The sequence below is a fragment of the Amblyomma maculatum genome, chromosome 8 (assembly GCF_055883805.1).
Source record: "Amblyomma maculatum isolate TAMU_Amacu chromosome 8, ASM5588380v1, whole genome shotgun sequence".
In the NCBI taxonomy this organism is placed as follows: Eukaryota; Metazoa; Arthropoda; class Arachnida; order Ixodida; family Ixodidae; genus Amblyomma; species Amblyomma maculatum.
Window position 1 is genome coordinate 59,215,340 of NC_139351.1, and position 3,248 is coordinate 59,218,587.

General features: G+C 47.0%; 1 long non-coding RNA gene across 1 annotated transcript; it reads right to left on the minus strand.

Moving 5' to 3' along the window:
* Positions 1–216: 216 nt before the first annotated feature.
* Positions 217–2,839, minus strand: LOC146181239 (uncharacterized). The gene is made up of 2 exons (XR_014700187.1): positions 2,622–2,839; positions 217–901 (listed from the first exon to the last, which is right to left on the minus strand). It is a non-coding gene; the product is annotated as an uncharacterized LOC146181239 (long non-coding RNA).
* Between the last annotated feature and the right edge of the window lie 409 nt (positions 2,840–3,248).

Consider the following 3,248-nt stretch of genomic DNA (forward strand, 5'->3'; position numbering starts at 1 on the left):
GTTCAATAAACAGATATTTAACCTTCGTGGCACACCAGCTCAAATTTTGTCACCCTCTGCAAAATGTGCCAACCATAAACCACAAAACGTTGACAAATGCACGAAATGAGTTGTGCTATGAGCAAAAGAAGACCGGGCTTAAAAATAATGTTTCTAGCAATTTGGCAAAGTTACGAGAATGGCAAGCCTTCACAATGAACCACGTAACACATTGGTTCCTGGTATTTGGCTTCACTACATTTTATTGGTGTAGTCGGGAGAATAGGAATTTCCAACTCGCAACAACCACCCCATCTTGATACATCAAGGCAACTGCTGCAGACATACAACAGATCCGAAGGCATGTCGCCTAGCACACATTACAATAGATGCTGTCAAGAGAGTGCAAGAAGTGGCCGATTCCATGCCAAGTTACTTAAGACAATGCCATGTTTCGGACACCATCACATACAGTGAACTTTTGCTCAGATAAACACAGCTGTGTTACCCCCGCAAGGGTCAAGTGTTGTTGTATATGACAAACTCTTTAATCCATGCCAGGCCTGTTCACATATCAATCTGTTGCTTTAATTCTAAAAGCTGAAAACTAGAGAGGCAAAAAATTGCAGTCACACATTTGTGCTTCTCCACCTCCCGCCACTGCAAATCATGCGTCCAAAATCACTCTGAATGCTTTCCAAATAATAACATATCAGCAAATGCAAGGGTGACAATATTCCACAACAAGATTAAATACATTGCAAGCAAGATATTTTAAACTTAACTAGGAGCACGCTCTAAACCAGTAGGAGTGAGAGTGTCCATTTGGTCACACCAGTTACAGCTCACTGCACTACCGAGGTAGCGGCGGAATCCAACTGGTGGAGGAAACTCGTACGTCGGCCCCGAGTATGCCTTGCCTCTGTAAATGTAAATAAATGAGAGTAATACAGCAATTACATTTAGTTTGCATAGATTCAGCAAACTCACTCACAGTAGAATTTGATTTGAGTAAAGCAAGTGAGAGTGCCTGCCGCAGAAGGAAAAAGGCAATAACGAGACTGGCAGTCAATGCTAGCACAAATACAAATATTTAGCACACTTGCAAAACACTGAAATAGCAAACAAAGAGACTAAGTTAAATCACGTGTGCAGTAAGTGCGGAATATGCTGCGGCTTGCATGGAATTGTAATCAAGAGTGCTTATAGCAGCAACTGCCAAGCTCTTTGACAGGATTACGAGGTACAGTCTTTGTCAAAAGTGTAGAGCCCAGGGGGTCTGCTTCTGGGCCAGTTCCTGCGGCTTGTAATGAATTTCCGGTATTCCAACTTTGTTGATGGCAAGAAGATTTTTTGTCCTGCCCCCTTCAGTGGCCTCAACTAATTCTACATCAGTGCCACTATTCGGCTCAGAAGCGGACCCCCCGGGCTCTACACTTTTGACAAAGGCTGTACATGCAACGGTGCCTCACTCTCCTCAACAAAACGTACCACCTCAGGTTAATTATTGCTTTGTTTTCAAATAAGTTGTCAATGGCCTTGACAGCAGCTTGAAGCCAAGCACTGCCCACTATTTATGGAGGCATTGTTTCTGCTATCATTCCCAGTTTTCTCAAAGTGATGACGCTGTTGGAGCAAGCAAAAGATATATATTAGGGAACTCTGCGGTATCGACATGCATCTGAAGTGTTAAATCTATATAAATAAGCTCAGCGAGTTCTACCAATGCAGTTATTTTCGTAGTAAAAGGGCAGATACTCTCATGGGCAAGAACCTATGATAGCCGAAAAGTCACCCTCATTGCTGCATGCACCGATGTGAGTACTCGACAGTGGAACGTGTGAGCATACAAGCACAATAAATTCGTGCGGGTATACGCCCGTATCTTGTAGCAATTTTATGCTGAGCAGTAGGCTCGTTTCACTCCGGGGCTCATTTCGCACTGGGCCAGTTTACATTTATACTATCTCTCAGCTAGCCAGCAACTCCCCTTCTTTAGCACTTCGTCGACACTGTAAAGAAGCTGACCTCTTGCACTGCAGCACCACGTATGGGCCGCATAGATAAATACCTTACGACAGTTTTTTGACACAAGCACGACCGTTTCTATGGGCCCAGCCACTCTATCTGCTGAAGCTGCGAGGAAGGCAATAAAACCTCCTGATCATAAACCAGCGCGTTCACGCTGGCGCACCACACCAAAATGCCTGCTACTGCCCAAACAAACTAGACCACAAACGAAGAATTTCAAAAAAAAAAAAAAAAAAAAGCAAATTACAAACTTTCGTGAATCTCGACTCACAAATAGTTTCACATCATCTGTAAGTCGCCGCGTACGTCCCAATACCCCAGTGCACCCCGAAGACAACAGCAACCGGCGAACGATCGGTGCACAGCAGCAGGTATGCAACGGTTGTTTCAAGCGCGAAGAAACGGGATCGACGCATTTATGCAGTCTCCACATGCCTTCGCCCGGAGACTGTCGCGTGATTACGCCGCGTCAGTAATTGTGACTACCGCATAGCTGCACTGCCGTGTAAAAACTCGTTAAAAAAACTGCAAGACTGTAGCAGAACGCCGACAAATGCTTTACCTAGAGCTCGCGGGCATGTACGAAACACCATCATTCGCGTACGACTCACCGTAGTCGGAGGCTGCAGACAGGCCAGCGACAGGACCGAAGGCTACGCTGTTGAATTTAGGGCAACAATCCACAAACTGAATCAGATTTTCACCGAATTTGCATCTATCGGGATGATGCCCCGTAAACTACAACAAGCCGATGCATGAAAAGCGACCTAGGGCTCGCAAGGCGCGAGCACCCGTTGCCCGAAAAGCGCGCCAGCTTTTGCTCGGGTGCTGTGGCAGGTGACGCCAACGGCGGACGGAAGCCGCTCCTCCATTTCAAGCCGGGTGTAGGTGGCGCTGTTGGCCGTAGTGCGATGTGCGATGCATGGTACGCGCCGCTCGCCTTCAGCCACGGTACTTACGTATGCCCGCCGTGCGTGCAACGCGTCGGCCTTTCAGTGATGTTGCATGGAATGGTTTAGCTCATTAAACTCTAGTCGAACCTGATTACGGCTGACAGAATTCAATTTTAAGCCATGGTGGTGCAGTGGTTAGGGCGTTCGACTGTTGTGCCCAAGGACGAGGGATCGCATCCCGGCCGCGGCGACCGCTTTTCTCTGGAGGCGAAAAGCAAGGCGCTCGTGTGCTGTGCGATGTTAGTATAAGTTAGAGAACTCCAGGTGGTCGAAATTCAGGAGTCC